Source organism: Grus americana, chromosome 1 (genome assembly GCF_028858705.1).
Source record: "Grus americana isolate bGruAme1 chromosome 1, bGruAme1.mat, whole genome shotgun sequence".
In the NCBI taxonomy this organism is placed as follows: Eukaryota; Metazoa; Chordata; class Aves; order Gruiformes; family Gruidae; genus Grus; species Grus americana.
In genome coordinates, this window is record NC_072852.1 from 155,494,350 (window position 1) to 155,515,796 (window position 21,447).

Genomic DNA, 21,447 nt, shown 5'->3' on the forward strand with positions numbered 1-21,447 from the left:
TTCTAATGGCACAGGCATCTTTCTCTTCAGCTGTCAAAAAAGATGCAACCAGCTGAGAATTTGTGCTTCACTGCTTCCATTCTGTTATTTTACAGTGATAAATACGGATAAACATTTGACTCCACAGTCTGAGACCCTTATTATTGTCATGCTGTCTTCCACCAAACAATTCTACTGCAAAGAAAAGGAACCCGAAATGACATGAGTACACCTCAGCTTCCAAACTGCTTCATGTCTCATCTTGAGCCACATTTCAGTGGGCAGGAATTTAAGCAGTTTATGTATAAAATTTTACATTTTTTACTCTCTCCACTGATAATTTTATAGAAAACTGCTTTGCTTCCAGGCTGATATTTGTCTCACATCCAACAAGCATGCATTTTTGGAGGAAGGACTTAAAATCTTCCAGCAGAAGAGTTCTCTCAAGGCTAGCATAAAAAGAAAAAATTTGGACATTTTTGCACTCCTCTACATTTGTATGCATCCTTTAAAACAGTCATTCTTAGGAATTGCCATCTTGATGCTTTTAAACGACATCCTATTTGTTTGAGAGCTCCCTTTTAAACTAAAATCAGGATCGGGAGTTTATTTTCCACACTGCTTGCTTTTTCAGGAAACGTCATCTAAAGGTCTACCTATTAATTGCAATTCCTGTTTTGGCCAAAACGAAATTTAGCATCTTTGCTTTATTCATCAGGATTTGTTTCCAGAAGCCTGCTTTAGCCAGCATCTGAATTACAGACTACCAGCAATGTGCAGCATAAGCATACGCATAACCTAGAGTGAGTTCCAACTGGTTTATATACTCCTTAAATTCCCCAATTCCTTCACTCTGCTACAAACTGCCTGTATGACTTCAGAGAAGTCATTTCACTGTACCTCAGCCATCTTCCACAAAATTGAAATAATTACACAAGCCTTTTATGTAGGAGTTATACCTGCAGGGGAAGCTCAGAGTGAAGTGCTCGGAGGTAGACAGGGTTGCAGAGATGATTTTAATAATGTTTCTGAGAAAGTTCTATTGAAGAACAACTTCGGTGGATAATTTTCATCAAAAATTTGCATTTTGAACAACCCACGCAAGACAAAGTGTGCCCTAAGGAATAAGAAGAATCGTTATCCCCTACCCTCTCATAATTGTCCTTGCTTCTTTTGGGGAAACACAGGTATGTCACTGTCACTGTACTGAGCTATTTAGTCCCCTATTCAGCTCCAGCTGGGGCCATCAGTCTAAGAAAAATAAAAGCAGGACAAGCATTCATTCTACCCCGGTTAGTCACCTCGTCTCCAGCTATTTTCACAGCATTTCCTGAGCCTTACTCTACTGAGTAGCACCTAATGGGTTCCTCTTCAGAGCACTCCCTTTGAACTCATGCAATGCAAAGACAGAAAGAATATACTCCACTCACCTCCTACCCGCCAAAAAAAGTGGTTCCAAATGCATCGTGCTAGCATATATCCTGCCTCAGCAGACTGTTTTGAGCTCTTCCACTTAATTGCCAACATTTTTATGCTCCTGCCCATAGTGCTCTAGAGATAAAAATAAAGCCACAAGTATCCAGTACTGGGCCCCAACCCCCAAAACCTCCTGAATAAAAGACAATAACGCCATAGTAAAAACTGTGGGAAGTTGTTAGAAACACACCACTACTACTAAGAAAGAAAACTTGGCATAATATTAAAGCACAATGAGCAAGCGGCAGAAAACGCCCACAACGTTAAACACTGGGAACAAAAACATAGAGACAAATGATAGATTGTTCGTGAAGCAGATTGCAATATTATTTATGAATACTATCTCACACCATTCTTTAAATGTTCTTCCTAACACTGTTTGCTGCTTGCCACTGCATTTACAACAAACTTTCTTAAAGGTCAAATTGTACCAGAAAACTCTCTCAGTATTAATGGAGGTTTGTGCACGTGTTAAATGCTTCACATAAGTCTCTCATCCACCAGAAGGTAGGTACCCATCAGGAGGAATTCACCACATGAGTTTCTACTGATAACGCTGCTTTTACGATAGATATTTAAATTCAGTTAACCTAAGGCAAATGATGTCTGCTGGATTCAGCAGATCTGGATCTAGGTGTGTTTGTATGGCTAACTTTTCAATCTTTTTTAAAAATCTTTAGGATAGCGATTATCAAAAATCATCAAGCTTTGGGTTTTTTTATTAAAGTTCTTATTGAAATTCAAGAAGTTTTGAGAAAGGCATTTCCATGGAATGAAATATATTTTATATATTGTCAGTTCGATACATGGGCTCTCTTTCTAGTGTGAGAACAACTTTCTGAGCCATCATATTGCATCTTGAGCTCTTCCCTGGGACTGAGACTCAAGAAAAATATGTTAGCCTGATTTATATTTCATGAATGTAGTTTAATGGACATATAAGGGGAAAAAAAGCCATTTTATTCAGTCAAATAGAATTCAGAAGCAAAACCTAGGAAGAGAAAAAAAAGGTTTATCAAGTATGATAATGCATAATAAAATAACCTATTAAAGCTGCCCAGTTAAGAACTTTTTAACATGTCGGCTAAGGTGAAGAATCTCAGAGATCTGAAAATCAGTAAAACCATCTTCTAGGAGAGTTGTAATACAATGTGAAGCAGTTATGGCTGATGAACTCATGAGTGAAATGTGGTGAAAAAAAGTTCTTTTGATTAAAAAAAATATCGTAGCTTTGCAGTTACAGATAGAAAAGCCTCTAGACCACAAGTGCATTTGAAATTAGTAATAATCTAAATTAACAAGAGCAGGACATACAGAAATTAAATGAAGAAACAGCAAAAATATACAGGATTTATAAGATTGCAGATAATGATAAAAGGAAGAAATGAACAAAAAATGGTTGGGGTTGGATTTTATTTTCAATTTAAAGTACACCACAAGTTTAATAAAAAACAAACCCCAAACCCTGAATGTTTCTCCTGGTATATCCCTAATGTAGCATCCTATTTGCATTGCTGTTGAGTTGTTTTATATCCGTCTGGCCTTACCAAGACACAGCTCTCCATTACTACAGTGTCATATGATAACAGCACATCGCTGCGGTGCAACCTTGAGAGAAGTACATCACACAGGGAATTAAGATATGTGATACCTGTATCACCTTGTCCGATTTCTTTTAGATAACAGGCTTTATAATCATTTCAAATTACATCCTCAAACTCTTTTTCACCCCGCTATTCCGGTCTGGCAGCCACTTCAGAACGACTTTATGAATACTCATGTTTATGGTTAGAAACGGAGCCACTCAGAAATTCTCTAGCAAAACAAGAGTCACACTGAAAACAGCCATAGGCTGAATCTAATCTGATTTAATAAATCATCTTGGAATTAGCTTTCAAAAAACTGAAGTGAAATCTGGCCTGACTTCCCCGTAGGTGGCTGGAAGCCTGGAGAACCAACATCCCCGAAGTCTGGGTAGCTAGCCACGAGCAGGGACTTCGGACATCCCTGCAATGTAACCTGCGCCAGTGCCAGAGATCCTGAAGCTTTTCATTACCTTGACTGTGGGCGTTCAGAGGTCTGACAGCTCCGGGAGCCCTGCACACCGTGAGGAACCTGTTCTGGCTGCAAAGCCTGAGCCACTTGAGGCTCCATTAACCAGGCCAACGAGTTTCACGCATGCTGGTGCCCTTCGCAGGGTAAAGTTAAATGCTGCAACAGAGCGGACCTGCCAAGGAGGCTAACGCTGGAACTGGAATATCCTGCTTTGCCTCATTTGCCCCCGCTTTTCACACTCCCTGTTCCCTATCCCAGCAATGTAACATCACCTCCTCTCCTGGACCAGCTCAGGTGCTTGCTGATCTCTCACTGAAGTGATTCAACACATTAAACCCATACCATAGAGAACTGTCGTGGTTTTTGTCTTGAGCGTGGGGGCTAGGACCAGTTCGCTAACCACTCATTCGGTGAGTTGAACTGACTCAGTAAGCAACCTTCTACACCCAGTCAAGCAGATGTCAAGTCAAGACCAAACAGGGAAACTGTCTGGTCAGCAACAACAGAAGACCTCTATCCTTCTTCACAGGCAGCAGTCCTCTTCCACCTATTCAAAGGAACAGCCTTCTCCACTACAGGATCCGCTGTCTCCTCGTCTTCTGAAGGACTTTCTTCTCCCTACTTCTATGGCACAAGTTCATTCGGTTTTTGGGTTTTTTTTAATTAGTTGTTAAAAGCTACCATTTGTGTTTCATTTTCCCACAGAACTGTTCTCCTTAAGGACCCATATACTTTCTGATACACATTCGGATTTCTGAGTGGAGAGTCTCTGCTCAGGCCCCTCCGGGCTCCTTGGCTCAGAAGTGGGGCACAGAGCAGACCCTCTCCAGGGATGCTCTTATCCTGGCTGTGGGAAAAAGATTGTAACCACATGGAATCTCAGTAGGGTATGTGCTTTCAAAGTAAACCAAACTTTTGCACATCAGCATTTCCAAATTTGATCTGGGGTGACAAAAAAGTATATTTCTAATGCATGGCCTCTCTAGAATACAATCAGAGTTTTTTCACTGACTAGCAATACCAGCTTTCAACCAACTGAATTTGGAAATCTTTTAATTTCAAGCCTTTATATGCTAATGGGTAATTATTTGTTTTCATGTGTGGTGGGTTGACCCTGGCTGGAGGTCAGGTACCCACCAAAGCCACTCTATCGCTGCCCTTCTTAGCTGGACAGGGGAGAGAAAACATAATGAAAAGCTCGTGGGTCGAGATGAGGACAGGGAGAGATCACTCACCAATTACTGTCATAGGCAAAACAGACTCAACTCAGGAAAATTAATTTAATTTACTACCAATCACATCAGAGTTGAGTAATGAGAAATAAAACCAAATCTCAAAAACACCTCCCCCCACACCTCCCTTCTTCCTGGACTCAACTTCACTCCCGATTTCTCTCCCTCCTCCCCGCCCCAGCAGCACAGGGGGAATGGGGGTTGGGGTCAGTTCATCACACGTTGTCTTTGTCACTTTTTCCTCCTCAGGGGGAGGACTCCTCACACTCTGACCCTGCTCCAACCTGGAGTCCCTCCCACGGGAGACAGTCCTCCATGAACTTCTCTAACGGGAGTCCTTCCCACAGGCTGCAGTTCTTCACCAACTGCTCCAGCATGGGTCCCTTCCATGGGGTGCAGACCTTCAGGAGCAGACTGCTCCAGTGTGGGTCCCCTACGGGGTCACAAGTCCTGCCAGGTGTCTGGTCCAGCACGGGCATCCCATGGGGTCACAGCCTCCTTTGGTTGCATCCACCTGCTCCAGCATGGGGTCTTCCACAGGCTGCAGGTGGATATCTGTTCCACCATGGACCTCCATGGGCTGCAGGGGGACAGCCTGCCTCACCATGGTCTTGTCCACGGGCTCCATGGGAATCTCTGCTCTGACACGTGGAGCACCTCCTCCTCTCCTTCTTCACTGACCTTGATGTGTTCCTCTCACATATTCTCACTCCTCTCTCCTGGTTACTGCTGTTGTGTAGCAGTGTTTTTTCCCTGCTTCTTAACTCTGTTACCCCAGAGGTGCTACCACCGTCGCTGATGGGCTCAGCCTTGGCCAGCAGCAAGTCCGTCTTGGAGCTGGCTGGCATTGGCTCTATTGGACCTAGGGGAAGCTTCTAGCAGCTTCTCATAGAAGCCACCCTTTTAGCCCCCCACTTCCAAAACCTTGCCATGCAAAACCAATACATCATGTCAGCTCTATGTTTTATTTTAGATCTCTTCCTCCTTCTGTATTGGATTTACACAGCAAGGTGCTGGCAGTGCAGGGGTCTGATGGGGTGGTATCATGGTCTGTTTTGCCCATGATGGTAATTGGTAAGTGATTTCCTCTGATCTCCCCTGTCCTTATCTGGACTCACAAGCCTTTTTGTCCTATTTTCTCCCTGTTTTGTTGAAGAAGGCAAGTGAGAGAGCGGCTGGGTGGGCATCTGGCAACCAGACAAGGTCAACTCACTACACCTTCACTGTGTTCTTTCCCAGAAATATATTTTTAAGAAGTGAAGGAGCTATTAAAGAACCATAGTTCCAAGAAAGACCTACAGCATGACTGAAATTCTTTTTTTCTCCCCCTTCCCAGCAAAACTTTACCAATTTCAAGAATCTTTTCATTAAAAAAAAAAAAAAAAAAAGAAAAAGGTAACTTTATAATGGAAAGTAGATACTTCACAGTTTTAGTTGTAGAAGTAGTAGCACTAGTACTGCTACTACATCTACTAACAATAACGCATTTTTAACAAAAAAGAAGTGTTGACTGAAAGTTATTAATCAGGACCAGTAACACAATAAGAATAGCTTTTTAGCTATCAAAACTGTCCTAGTTACTCACTTATAATAAAAAATATAATTTTCTTTTGTAGGATCCACAAGGTGGCCACAGCTGCTTGGGAAACCCAGTTTGTAACACATACATTTAAAAAATCTAAAGCATGACAAACCTAACATGAATTATACACCTAATGCAATACTCTCATTCATTTTGAAATAGACTCACATGACAATATCAAATCCAAGACTACTAAATGTTTCCATAAGTCTAGTCTTAGATCTGGCCAGACTCAAATATACAAACAGATTCAAAAGCCATAACTCACTTTGGTCTTTAGAGTAATTGGGTCCAGGTTCTGCCATCCATTGACCAAGAACTTCAAAGGCCTTGTTGAGGAGACTGTGTGGGCATAATCACAGGACTGGAGCTTTACTCATCCTTATTTAAGCTCTTGTACCTAAGTCTTTATTTTATGCTAATATTTCAGCTTAATATTCTGTATTTACATTTAAAGCGCTCTGTTAATATTGTGGTTTTTATTAGTACACACTCCATAAATCCGGAATATGTTCACATCTTGTATACTCTATGTAGCTTGGATCACTCCAACCACTCAAACATAGCATAACTACAGAAAGTAAAGAAAACATAGATATAGTCCAAGCACAAGGCAACTTCAATACTGAGATAGAATAAAATAGGGTGAGATGCTTATTTTGAGACAGACGCCATGAATATGGAAATACCAGTAAAAAGGACGATATTTGTATTGTTTATCATTATATATATATAAATAAAAGCAGTGCCCTTAAGTATCAAACAGGAAGTTTACAATAAAACTGGTTTTTTTCATAGTACATCATTAAATTTTGGAACTTTTGGACATAGGATTTTGTGCATGCTAAAAATAAATGGGATTAATGAAATATGCCTATGAGGAATTAAAGAAATACGTCTATCAACAGCTTTTAGGTATCCAGGTACTATGACCTGGATGGAGCCTTAGAAAAGAAAAATAATCACTCTACACATGCCCTGTTTTTATATTCCCTTCTTAAGTATCAGCTCCATAGCATTGCTGGAAAGAGGAGCAGCACCTAGCAGGTCTCGGGCTGTATTCCACACAGCAGTTCTTCCACACACGTGGACACATGCACAAACTCTGTTGGATGTCTATATTTAAATGTCCTGATAAAAATTAAAGTATTTTCAAAATTGATGCTTTCTTTTCTTACATGGATGTGTAAAACAGATGAGTAAGCACAGGCCAACAAGCTAGGAAATGTACAGTACACCTGAAAAATTGAACAATATGAACCTATCCAGCTATTCAATCTAATCTAATAACCTTTTCAATTCCAAAATAACTCAATACAATAACATTTGTATCAAAAAGATTTAATGCATTTTTGGAACTGTTACCAACAGAGATTCTCATCTCAATAAAGTTATAATAAAGATGACAAACTCAAGAAATATATGATTTGCAATTCAAGTGCCATGCTGAGTGCCTTCTTTAAAAACACATGTATATCACATTTTTCAGAATGGGACGATTTTTCTAGAGTGAAGTACTCTGGGTCCTTTGAGTCATGATGATAATTTTCTGAAGTAAATCTATGTCACTTTTAACCACGTTTGTCTCCAAATATCAGTTATTTCTACAAGACAGAAACTAGAAATTCAGATGAACAACATAAAAAAAGAGACAGAAATCTCATTTAAGAAATTTCCATGTTGTTGTGACTGAGGTAAGGAGTTCAGAGGTTTAAAACAGAAAGAATAACAGGCAAGTCGGAGCACTCGACCTACGTTGAATTTTATACTGGAATTCTATGAATTTAAGGCTCCCGCTTGATGAAGAAATTAGATTAGTCTGTTTAAGACTAGGATTACGCCATGCTAAATTACAGAGCAAGGATCTGGCCACCTTGTAAGCACTGAAACCTATGATTTCATATCAGCTTCTGGAAGTGCAGGAAGAGGCCTCAAACCAACCAACAAAAAATCACAAATCCTTCACTGTCCCTCCTCTATTAACAGTGCTGCAGTTGCACAATGTTTCTAATTTAAAGTCACTAAATTGATGAGATGAAGAACAATAAACACACAGATTTTGAAAAAGAATTCCTCTTCTTTTGAGCCTACATCATTTACATTAAATATGTTTACAGCTCCTCCTTCAGACACATAGAGGCTAGATAAAGGAAGGATAGTATTGGCTGCTTCTAAGATTTTATGTTTTGCAGAAAACAGATGATAAAGATTTAAAATCTATTTCTAACACACACCAAGTATTCTCCCAAACTTAATATGAAACTGCACAGCTCAGCTCATGGCCCTAGGGCCAGGTAGTTATGATTTCCATTACTTGCCTAGCACCAGATATGTACACAGCTGTCTAAAAGGAGGCAGCCATTCTTTATTACCTTTAAAGTGTCAGCATAAAGTAAAGATAACAAATTAACAGGTTGTTGGAAAACAGCACGGATACTATATGTGTTATGACAATCTGTGCACGGAAAATCTGGGATTTGTTCTGCCGGTACCTTTACTGGACTGTGCAGGCTTCCACTGCCGCTTTCCCAGATCTTCATCCTTATACCCTCTGCCAACATAACTGCAGGGGTTGCTGCCCCTCACCCAAGGCCATCGAAGTGGGGCTGTTTTATAAAGATTTTGCAAAAAAGTCACAAAACCAGTCTAGACTGTCTTGACAGACTTCAGCGAACAACTGGCTACGTGCCTTTCAGCTGGTGTTTTGGCAGTGAGCACTGGTTGGTGTAGCTGGGAAAGCAATCTCCTAAATTGTATGAACTGCAAGAGCACATACAGTCATTTTCCTGTTTTGCAGGATAAAATCCTCTCCCAGGACGCACAAGCAAACAGATTTTACGCAGGCGAAAGGCAAAAAGAGGAATGATGGCACCGAGCTTCGGTGAAATGCACGGACAGCAGGTATGTCAGGCTGGGAGCAGGAACAGTTGCCCGTTGCCATCTGGTTTCACTAGTGGGAGCACATATGCCGGGGACGCCGCCGGCCGCGCCGCAGCCTGTGCACACCGGGGCAGGGGAGACCAAGGCCTGGAGCCAGGGGCTGCCAAGCTTCCAGCACGTCCTTTGGCCACCAGCTTGACCCCAATCTTGGAAAACTTGTGGTAAAGTTCACTTAGCACAAAGGGGTAAAGTCAGGAGAAAATGCAGCCATAAGTCAGTCTCAGTCAACTCCTTTTCCCCACAATCTCATAAACATTCATCTTTCCCTTTCAAGCTTCCACACAAGGCACTGCAGGATCTCCTCCTTCTCCCCACTGAGATACACGCATAGCGATGAGATCTGAATATAACTCGAAGCAGACTGTGGTGAAAACTACTCATGCCAATCCTGAAATGAGCCTTATTTTTCCCTCAGTTACACTGATTTAGTCCTTACTGAAAACAGCAGCTTACTAGATTTACACATCTCTCCTTCTCCCAGTTTCCTATGAGAACCGCAGCCCTGGACCACTGTGTTGCACTAACACCACCCTGTTTGGCACGGCAACTTTGGTGTTCAAAAGTAGCCTTTTCTGAAGTGACAATTCGGTTTCATTCTCAGCTCTTTCTTCACATGAGCATGGCCTGCTTTCAGTTTCGTTCATGCTTTTCCTCTCATACTTTCCTTATTTTAAACAAGTTAAACAAAAACCAACACAGATAGGGAACGAAGCATGATTTTAAAACCGTCCTTTTCAACTCAGGAATAAGGATTCTGTTTGTCTACAGCAACAAAGTAATGATTTATTGGTAATAAAAGACACAGGAAAGTTAGAAAACAATCACATTATACAAAACTCCAACAAAACAAGCACAGTTCTTTACATCCCATTAGTCTTTCTGTAATGAGATAGCAAAGCAGTAAGTGAATAGTGTCAGCATCAAAATTAGCTCTGCACATGGTTTAAAGCAGGTAGATAAAGTTGTAATCTCACTGTTCAGTGGATAATAGAGATCTTATTCTTTTACTACGCATGCAACCCAAGTGGATGGTTAATATCTTGAAACAGGTCCCAAAAGAGCAAGCCAAATGAAATTGTGAGGGATAAAATTACAGTTCTATGTCCCACAAGTAAAATTGGTATTTATTTAGGTTTTTTAAAATATATTTATTGTCTTTCATAAAAACTCGGAAGTAAAAAACAGATCTCAATAGACTCAAATGATCACATTGGGAAAATATGCAGATATTGGATACAACTATGTCATAACGGAACTGTGTGCAAGAAGAATATAGAAAGAAGGCAGTAATAAGGAAATTGCCTTAGTGATACAAAGAAAACAACAGCAGTCTCAACAGTCTGCTTCTTTTCAAGTGAGTGAAGAGGAGGTAAGGTTGGTTCTTGAGTGTACTTGGCATTTTATGCTGTGCAGGTACTCACAAACATGGATTAATAAAGATGATCCCTAGTTTGTGATGGCTCTCACATCCCTGGGTACTTCACATCACCCCACAAGTTCTGTCTCCCATGAAGACAAGCTTTGTTGACACCAGATTTCAAATGTATTGAACAAAGTTATGTTACACAGTGGAAACACACAGTTACCACCTTCATTTTAAAAGCTTAAATAGTCTCTTGGATGGCCTGAATCCAAACCAAGAAGAATCTTAGTATGAATATCCTAAGATGGTTGCAGAAGTCTCTGTGAACCAGAGAGGGTAGGTGCTGGTCTGAGACATTTGTAACAGCTTATTTCAATGAAAGAATATACTTCGGCCACCCATACTGTCACATTTCTGGAGATATGTCTTCCACATGAAGGAATACGACATGAATGCAAATGCTGCAAAATCCCTTTTTTTTCCTCCTACCCATAACACCTGTGTATTTAGTTTCAAACAATTGTCCTCCATTTATTAAATTATTTTTATCAATAACTCAACCAAGCAAATGAGTGTCCTATCACGTAGGGAAAAGAACCCTTGTTTAGTTTTCGTGTTGCTGATGCTGAAGTCCATGCTGTCAGCTGACCACTAAAAAGCATCTATGGGACAAACGTTTCCTAAGTAGCTCCACAGCTGAAGGACTTTGCAGCTGCTCATTCTATGTTCCCTTCCAGGGAGGGATGTTCACCATTTGTTTAGGTCCTCATACTCTCATAGACACAGGTGAAAAATAGACATCTCATGGTCAATTGTGTCAATTGCCATACCACGATTCACTATGAGAAAGAGGTAGCTGCCTTTAGTACTTAGCAAAACCAAATCAACCCAAAACCCCACACCCCTAACAAACAAGCGAAAAAACATCAAAGACCACCAAACCAGTGAATTTATATCTTACAAGCAGTTTTAGTGTGGTGAAAAGTCTAGCATATTCTGGCATGAACACATGATCAAAATTATTAAATAAAGCACTACAACCTGATGCCTGTCACCTGTATGTGCAAGGTTTTAGCCCTTCACGCTGGCTTCCATTGCATTTTACTTTGCATTTAGAAAGCCTCCAAACACATACAGTTATTTTGGCTGACAGTGTCTTTTTATACTACAGCAATTCAATCACTTCAGACTACATGCCCCCTTAACTTCTAGGAGATAAATACATTTTTCTTTGTCTAACTTGCTCCCTGTGAACTTGCTCAGGAATGGAAGGTTTGATATTATGAGGACATTATATAGGCTACGACCTGTGAATCTAAGGTGAGTTTCTTCAGTGTCTGGAATACAGTAAGTTTCTAAGTGAAAGGGCAATGTTTCACTACAAAAGGCAACGGCTATTTTGGCCAATAGTGGTATCAGTTGTTCATGATTTGGTTTTGTGAATCAATAAAGGTATGAGTTAAACTGAAAAGTTTTAGGATATCCAGAACATCAAATGCTCATGTTGCCTGTGAACGCTTCCCAAATGCCTGTAACGAATGTCAGCCCTCTGCGGCAATTGGGAAGTTCTGAACTTACCAAGCTTCTCTTATCGACCACCGAAGCAGGTTAGCACCATAGGAAGCATCTAGAATTGGGCTTGGATTCTTCCTAGGCAGCCAAAAGGAAGATCACTTTGTCTTATCATATTCTCTCAGCAGCATTTTGGTTTCAAGCCTTTTTTTTTCATCCAAACAAAGTCTATCGGAAAACCCTTGTGATCACCGTGAGCAAGGACCAAAAAAAAAAAACCCCAAACCCCCCATTCAGACCACTAAAACACCTAGCACAACATTTTGTCTCTGCTGCTGACAAATGGAGTAGCCACTTAGGGAGAGAGCATGAGCCTGCCCTTCTCCTACCCACTTCAGTTTATTCCTTAAATAATTTCTTGCATTGACTATCACAGAACTAGGGATGCTAGAGTGTACTTTTGTCTATTCCCTTTAATATCTGTCTATGGACCTACTGCCCATGAATTTGTCTTTTTTAAAATTTTTTTTAAAATTTGATAATATCTGCATTCACAAGCTCCTATGGCAAAAAAATCCAAATTTATAACTCTGTTAGGAAGTATTTTCATGTTTAAAGCCAATCTCTTCCTAACTTCAAATGTCACACAGTTCCAATACTACAGGATTTGGTGAATGATAGTCTGCCCCTATGATTTTAAAACTTCACTGAGCTTTTCCACTAGTCTTCTACTCCAGATGAGTAATCCCTGTAATGCTAGTCCTCAAGGACTTCATCAATTTAGTGGCCTCTCTCTGTTCCTCTACTACCCTTCCTGGGCTGTGGGAACCTGACCTGCACACACTGTCAAGATTTGAGCACACTAAAGTTGTACATCACAGCAAAATACAGAGCAGATATTCTCTGTCTTGTTCTCAATACCCTTCCTGATGATGCCCAACATTTTAACAGCTTTTTTGGCTGGTGCCGCTACACACTAAGCTGATGATATCAGGGAATTGTTGATGATGACTCCAAGACCTTTACTAGTGCAACCCTGTCAAAATTCATGTTGAACTCTCCCAGGGTGACATGCATGAGATAGATAGTTCTTGTTTGTAGTAGTCTCTAAGTGGAACTGCAATCTGTATTCTCTTTGGCTCTGGTTTCCCTTGCCAGATGAACAATTCAAATGAAAAGGTGATACCTGATGCATTAATGTTGTCAAGGAAGGTAGCTGCGGTACCACCTGCCTTTGTGTCCTGCCTAGAAATAGCAAGATTCACCATACAAGTATTGCAAAAAGATAAAACAAAGTACTTCAGGACTGGCAGTGTCTGTCAGGCAGGTCTTGATGATGCAGGCTTAAGAATCTACGCTGGACCTTTTGTTAAGTGGCATCAGCTTTCCGTATGTTTTCCTCTTTAAATTACTAAGCACAGCTCATATATTAATATATCACATAGTATATATTTTATTCATTTTAAAGTTACCATCTGTAGAGATTAAGGATATAATACTGTTTCAAATTTCAATATTGGAAAGTCTTTTCAGTGTTTTATTTTGAAAATATTCATTATACAACTAAAGCAGTTACGTTTAAAAGCTCTGTCTTCTGATTGTGAGGCTGACTGAGTATTCACTTTGGATCATTCTAAAATGCCAATAGTATAGTATTCTCCCTTCCTCGCAAACTATTTAGTGTCACCTCCTTGCTTGCTGTTAATCCTTTCTCTTCATTAGGAATAGAATCCCAAGAAAGCTTAATTCCTTTTACTAGAGTGAGAAAAATAATCATGTTTTTGAAAGGTCGCTGTTTATAGCATGATGAAAATCTTTGACAATCCAACCACTTAATAGCAAACTGAACCCATCTAAAAAACCTGATTCGGGGTATTTATACAGCATGCATTACCAAAGCATCCAATCATTTAACTTTTTCCAGAATTGCTGAACTTATAACAAAGCAAATCAGACCATAGTTCCAGCAATTACCAGAGGATTAGCCACCCCCTACCTGAGGCTCATCAAAAAGTACTACGAGGTTGGAAAAGCCATCTAACAGCTGAGCTGAATTAAGAAAGTCGGGCTGTGTAAGAAGGTTAAGATGCTAAGATGCTTTGGCTACAGGAAGAAAGCTGACAACGAGGAACAGGAGTGAATTCTAAATCAAAAAGAACAGAACAGAACCCTCTAGGTAGTACAGATGGGTCTTCGGCAGGAGAACCAAGGTTAGGAGAAAGTATTGACTGGTTTTGCACAGCCATGTGAAAGAAAGTTGAAGCCCTGAGAAAAAGAGTCTGGGCATGGTGCCATGCCTTCTTGAGCTCAGAGGGCAGGCTGCCAGCCTATACTTCCAAGTCACAACAGATTTCTCCTGACAGCATCTCTGTGAAAAAGGAGTATTAATTCTCTCGTTTTAAGAAGGCACAGTCTTACTGTCCTCTGGGTTAAAGGAAAGGTTGTAGGGAAATATGATTAGGATCTTATATTTTATTCAGTTCTGATTAAAGTTCCTATTTAAACTAGGTCTCCCAGGATATAAGATCTGGGGAGGAGGGGGTGTCACAGGGAACTTTTTTTAGTGGGGGGAGAGGGAGATGGAGGAAGAAGTCTGAGTGTTTTGCCATTCACTCTTCAGAGAGAAAAACTGGCATTGTTTTCAATTTGTCTATTTGGGAAAAAAAATAAAATTATTGTGTTCTACCACATTATTTCAGCTTCAGAACTAGATTTCCCACCTTCTTTATCTATAAATACCTGTCCTTTGATTTTTCACTGTATCTACAGCTAGTTTGTGCAGAAGAAAATGAACTTAATGTCCTACAAATCAAACGAAGAACAAGTGAGAATAAAAAAAATGCACATAAATAAAGAATGCTTTACAGAATAAAACAATATTATTCTTCACCATCAACAACAAAGTATCTTATAAAGTAACTTTATCCCTCTCATACCTCCAGATCAACATAAAGCGCTGATGAATAAACTCAGTGGGTACTTGATCTCTGCAGCTGCCCTGCTGTTGTACTGTCACTTCCTCGGAGAGGCATTTCCCCCCAGATGCACTGATCAACTTACATAGTACCTGATTCAGCTGTCCCAATTTCTGAACTACATTCTGAATATTTTTCACAATAGTTAGAAGTAACTTTTTTGCTTTATTCATAGCTCAAACAATCAGGACTCAGGCTCATAGAATCGTGGAACGGTTTGGGTTGGAAGGGACCTCAAAGATCATCCAGTTCCAACCCCCCTGCCATGGCCAGGGACACCCTCCACTAGACCAGGTTGCCCAAAGCCCCATCCAGCCTGGCCTTGAACACTTCCAGGGAGGGGGCATCCACAGCTTCTCTGGGCAACCTGTGCCAGTGTCCCACCACCCTCATGAGAACAAAATGTCCTCTTTCTGTCCAATCTAAATCCTTCTTATGCTGGGCACCCCAGAGCTGGACGCAGTACTCCAGGTGGGGTCTCACAAGAGCGGCGTAGAGGGGCAGGATCACCTCCCTTGACCTGCTGGCCACAATTCTGTTGATGCAGCCCAGGACATGGTTGGATTTGGGCTGTGAGCACACATTGCTGGATCATGTCCAAAGTGGTAGGAAGAATGCACATGATTTGGAAAAGTTTGTGCAGTTTTAAAACCAACAGCATTAATAATTCCCATAAATACTCTTCTGTGAAATGATTGTGGGTTTCCAAATCCTATTTAGGAGCACAGGGAATGGACTATATTGCCCAGCTGCATCTGAAGGAATTATAACATGCTCAGAATGATTTTAAATGCTCAAAGAAACCATAACTTTCTGTCCCAGCAGTCAAGTGCATATGTCAACGAACATCTATGGACATTTCCATTAACCCAAGGTTATTATTATTATAACTTATTATTATACAGACTGAAAGCAGCCAGAAGTTCCTCTATTAGAGGGAAATAACCCTAGCAATTCTCCTCAATACCACAAAGAAAAATACTGAATCTAATTAAAAAGAACTACCAACTTACTCATCAGTACCTGGCTCTAAGAAGTATATACACATTCTGTGGTGACAACTTCTCACCAATCTATTGCATAGAAAACATTTCAGCTGACAAAGCTATGTTCACAGCCTGTAGTGTTTAATATTTGTAAATATTAAGGCCTATATATGACATCCCGAATCTCCTAGGAAAAGCTATGTTCACATACAAACACTTAATTTGCATGGAAGTCTTCAAGTCCTATATGACTTTTACTAGAGAGATTCAGCCAAGCAATTATGTGGAACATGGCAGGGTTTTAAGATCAAGGGCAATACCTCACAGCACTTTAAAAACGTGAAGTCTGCTATAGCTAATAGAAATGATAAAGGGACGATGTAATCAGCATGTAATTAAAGCAGCTGAAGTTTATACAGGATTAGAGTCAAGAGTTCTGATCCGGCAAAAGCACGTCCTGCAATTTTTCTAATGCCAAGTAATCCAGGTCACACCCTCCGCACCATTCAGCAAGAGCACAGAATCCCCTAACGCTCAGCTCAGTGAAGAGTCAGGAAGGCTGGAAAACCAGGTCAAACACTAGCTTCTGCCCTGCTGAAGCACTCTCTGGGACCTCTCCACCTAGATCTTGGTGCATGCGTGGAGAAGATATTGTAGCATCTATTCTCACCAGCCTTGAAAGGAAAGCATGACTTTCCCACAGATAACCAGGCGCTAAACATTTACGTAGAAGTGGAAGACAGTTAAAACCTCAGCTTCACTGCTAACTACAGGCATTGCAAATGTGTAACAAGATACCCCTGAAGGACGCAAAATTTATTTTAGTGTTTTTGGGTTTTTTTTAAATGAACCAAGCAAGGTTATTGTAACACTGAACACGGGGATCAATTTATTTATCCTCTGCTTTTTAATCCACTGGAGTCCATCCCCTTTCATGTTTGCAATACACGAAGTTCCCTATCATAGGAACAAATAAATAAATAAATAAGATGCTTTTAAAGTGAATCAGTAAATGCCACAAATACCGGTACTGAAAGGTCAGAAAATCAGTGCCCTCAAGACATTACTAATGCGGCTTCAATGCATAAACTATCAGCAGATGAGCTGACAGTCTTCAGGTCACTGATTATTAAAAGACAAGGCCAGAAATTAGGAGCAAAAAACTCCTGTGGGTCCTCAGGTCTCAACGGGTAGGGAACCCGGTCTGCAGGATGCATCACGGAGTATCATGGACTGTAGAACCACCAAGTAGTGTCACAACTGCGATTCAGTCACAAGATCAGTGATTCTCTGCTTTGATGCTCTTTAAACCGCCAGGGAGCAGGCAAACTTGTTGCTGTTTCTGTGCTCTCATTTCCACCACCTAACCTATCACATGAGCTGCTCTTCTGCATTATTCTTTTTACGGAAGTGCAGTACAAAAAGATAACAATTTAGCAGGAACATCCAAATAATAAATTTAAGTGGCAGATATTGGTACAACAGCTTTCAGAATACAGTTGTATCAATTAATTAAATCAACCGCTAATATGATCCTTTGAGAAACAGACATTTACTGCAGGCAACGCAGCTCGTCTGAAAAGTTTCTGAAAATACAGCCTCAACCAAACAGATGCATGGAAGAATGATGGAGGAAACCAGATATCTCAAAGAGCACTGGGGCTAGACCACAGAAACCACTGGCAGCTGTGCAGGAAAGAGTGGCGGCTGGCACCTAGGGCTGCAATAAGTGATTTACAAAATGAATGGCTACATGTTCCTGAAACCTACAGAGAAGCTGCCAAGGCAACTTTTATGCTCAAGAAGGAGCCAGATGTCCCAAAAGGGTTGGGATGAGACTGTCACCAACCCCAAAGAAGATACAAAGGACATTCGTGACTAAAGACTCTCCCAGAATTGCTCAGCGGACACCAGAAAACTCATTACCTGGGTAAAGCCGAAAAAAGCTTCTCTACCTTCCCGAGTCTCCCTCTGACTTCTGCCCTGTCCCCCTTGCCCACATCAGGCAGCTCTGACCAGATCACGAGTGACTAGATGGCTCCAAGAAAAAGAATGATGGAGACTGGGGCACAGGTACGGTTCTCACCCAGCTGGGTGTCCCATCCTGCATTTAGGAGTAAAGTGAAAATTGCCTTCATCTGAGTATCTTCTTTAATCCCAAAAAGCTGCCTTTGAAACATTGTAGCACCAAAGTTAGCTGAGATGCTCAAATAAGATAATTTGTATTCAAATATTCTTAAAGAGATAAATTCACATTTCTAAGAAAGGAAGAAGTGGAACCAAAGAACAAGGATAATTTACCTCAGAAACTTAAGAAGCAGCAAGTCAGTGCTCAGTGGAAACTAAGCCAAAGGACACTGGTGCATGTGAGCACTGGCAGTTACTGTAGGAGACCACATATGTGCACAGAAGCACACTACCAGATTGGAAAAAAAAAAAAGACCAAAAAAAAAAAAAGACAACAAAAATGGGAGAGAAACAAAAGACTTAGAATTTAGTAAGAGAACCCTGACCCAAAACTGAAGAAGAAACATGAAAATAAAAAGCCACATGAAGGTAGAAGATGGTAACTAAGGGTAATTAAAAAGTGACAGCACGCCGTTATAATTCTAGAAGTCAACGGGCTGAAATCAAAGGCGGACATGGTATTCTTTCTATGAAAAACATCTCATGGTCAGACTGCATCTTTGCGTCCTTTCTCTGTACTCCAAAAAATAAAACCCACTGAAAATACACAGTCTGAATGTACAAGAAACAATGACTTGTACTTAAGTAAGGACTTTTAGCAAACGTGATGTTGCCTCATGACACAGAACAATGTGTTTTTGTTATTACACAAGACTACATATGCAGAGAGGTTACAACCCTTTGAAAATATTTTGGCTTATACAGCTGTATTATTCAGAGGAATTAGTGCTTGATAAGGCTCCGCTCGCAGTGAACATGCTCCCACCCTGTATCATCCCTGGGCTGAGGTAAGCCGTGGGTGCTGCGGAGGGGGCTGGGCTCTCCCTTCTGCTCCCAGTGCCCCCTCGCTGGCACACAGCTTGTGTGGAGCGAGACCATCCTCAAATGCAGAGTGGGTGAGAAAAGAGACCGGGATGAGACAACATCAGTGCCGAGTTCTGTATAAAAGAAAGCGAACAGACATTTACTCCAAATGCCACTTCCATCCTGTTGAATCTTGCAAAGTCTTGTCCTGGTTTCGGCTGGGTCAGGATTTTCTGGACTGTGTATGCAGTTGGCCGCTGGGGTAAAGACAGCACTCGTTTCCATGCAGTCATTAGTCCCGTCCCCACGAGTTTTATCGGAAGGACAGGCACGAAGATAAGTTACACAGTGCAGGGCATCACACACCCAGAAGTGGTCCAGAGAGAAAATTCCCAGTGTCATTTGGTTATGCCCACTGCCTACCTAGAGTGGATGCCTGCAGGCATTTCTCCTAACCTGCTCCTTCTGTTGGTGTGTGTGCTGTTACAGGCATACCTCTGAGCACCGCTCCGACGCCGAGAGCTGCCAGCAAGGCGACGCTAATGCTGCTGACGAAGCATACGGCACTCATTGCTTTAGACAGCACTTGTGATGATACAAGACTGAATGCACACTTCTGCCAAAATGGACCCTTGTCACCAACTGCTTCAGAGGGCAGGAACAGGAGGTACCGCTAGCTTGACGTAGTTTTTTCCACTCGTGAATGGGGATAGAAAGCCATCTTGGCTTGCCCACTCAGGGCAGCTAACCTAAATAATTGTATTTTACAGGAAATAAAAGCTGAAATAAAAAAGCTGAAGGTGAAGTAATACACATTGCTGAGAAAAGAAATCCACTGATCCGGGGCATGCTTCTGGCCTCCTGAAGAGATACTGCTTCCTTCCCTGCCCTAAGCTTGTTTCTTAGTCATGCCTGTCTCGCTAAGAATTTGGGCTTTAAAAACTGCTTTTGAAGATTTTGGAAGCGAACCACTGTCTGCAGCAGCACAGAGGTTGTGCAGTTTTGCACAGAGCGGGACACTTACCAAGCTGATAGCCCCTGGGAGGCAGGCTTTCCAACCCACACCCCTCGGAACAGGGGTCTGCTTTTGAACCAGCAGCAAATCTTCTGCACCTTCGGCACCACATACACCGCCAGCGAGAAACTCAAAGCAGGAGGTGGAAAGCTGAGCCTCTTCTGAAAGCGCCTTCCATCAAAGATAACATTTCCACTGTTTCGCTTGCATGCCCGATCTCATCCAGGCCAGCCTCGCGATCGGCGCGGCGGGGGGAGAGCGCGCCGGTGGGCTGGACCGCGCAGGGGGCAGAAGCTTTGCAGGTGACAACTTTGCAAAGTCTGTGCCGGGTATCGGCACGGGGCCAGTCCCGTACGCTGTGTACGGCTAAAGTGGTCAGTGACAAATGAGGAAAGACACTTTGTGCAGATGTGGCGTACAACACAAACTAGCTCCTGGCTTAGATTATTTCTTTTTGCATCTGTTTAGCCTTGATCTACCTAGGTTTGCTCGGTTAATTTAGGGATTCTGTTCACATCTGAAAACAACACAAATGAACCGTCTCTTGAGACGCAGCTGCTCGCCATCATGTGAACCGAGTTTAGGAACATTATTTAGTCAGAGTTTAAGACTTGCAGGGAAATGCAGGAAACAAGTGTAACTGAAGGACTTCAAGATGTTATTGTGTCATGGAAGAGCTTTTTCCCTATCTTTAAAACTCCAAATCACAAAAGCTTCAGTGTTCGACCAACACTCACTCTGTGTTTGTCCACCTTATCGTTCCATCCCAACATAAAAAGCATCGGTCAGCAACTTCTTCGGCAATAATTTGGCAAATGTTGCTCTCTAAAATCTAAGCCAAAGAGTAAATGCAAACAAATATTGGTTTCTGTTCTGTAAATAAATAGAACTATTCAGTTCTGCTTTGAACTAAAGAAACCAAAGCAGTAGCACAGTGGCTTTTATGTGACACACTAGTACTTTAGACAAACTACATTCTTCATTTTATTGCCTGTACTCAATAAGACCATTCTGGCATCTTAAAAAATAAAATAAAATTTAACTTAATGCTGTTTAATTTAGCATTGTTATCATAAATATTTTTCTTCATGAACAAATAAAATAAAAAGGGTTTGGACATAAAAATACACTCACAGGGGGAGATAGAGATGAAACAGAACAGTAAAACATCAGATTTATTTTTTTTTAAGCTATATATAAACAGCAAATTTAGATCAAATTAATAGCATACAAACTACAAGCACTGAACGTCACAGAAGCATGCTTCCTGCCCAAAACTAGCAGACAGCCTAAAAAAAAAATGTTCTAAAAATAGATTTCTTTATGTCTTACACAAACAAA

At 41.1% G+C, this 21,447-nt stretch overlaps 1 protein-coding gene across 2 annotated transcripts in view; it reads right to left on the reverse strand.

Moving 5' to 3' along the window:
* Positions 1–21,447, reverse strand: part of MYO16 (myosin XVI) — a 405,915-nt gene that overhangs the window by 351,262 nt on the left and 33,206 nt on the right. The gene's annotated exons all lie outside the window — the stretch shown is intronic.